Source organism: Wasmannia auropunctata, unplaced genomic scaffold, assembly GCF_000956235.1.
Source record: "Wasmannia auropunctata unplaced genomic scaffold, wasmannia.A_1.0 LD336106.1, whole genome shotgun sequence".
Classification (NCBI taxonomy): Eukaryota; Metazoa; Arthropoda; class Insecta; order Hymenoptera; family Formicidae; genus Wasmannia; species Wasmannia auropunctata.
The window spans coordinates 2826915-2827423 of NW_012026784.1; positions in this window are offsets into that span (position 1 = coordinate 2826915).

Consider the following 509-nt stretch of genomic DNA (forward strand, 5'->3'; position numbering starts at 1 on the left):
CGCGTCTGTATGCGTTTGTAGCTAATAGAATACTCTGATATTTCTGTAGATCATCGTCATTGTAGACCGCTTTATTTGGATAACACATGAAAATCAATTCGTAAAGTCCTTGTGTTCCGGCATAACTTTTCCCATCAATGATTATATTATCGTTTTTATCCAAGGTAATACGTTTGTTGCCGAGCTTCGTTCCATCATTGCTAAAATAAACTCCGTAAACGTCGTCTATGTTGACCACTTTTTTACCGCTTAGGACCGCCCCCAGATATTTTTGTCCCAAAGGACCATAGTGCATTTGTAGCTTTTCTTGTCCCTCGGATGTTTGCAATTGGTTTCGAACGGATGTTACGAGCGGCTCATTGGCGATTTCGAAAATTTCTTCAACGGAGGGGGCGTACGATTCATCGTGTGATGGTAATATTTCAGACATTTCATTCAAAGTAGACGGCACAGTTTTCGAACGTTTCAGCGTTGATTTAACCGGAGTGGAAGCCAGTATAGAATTGACT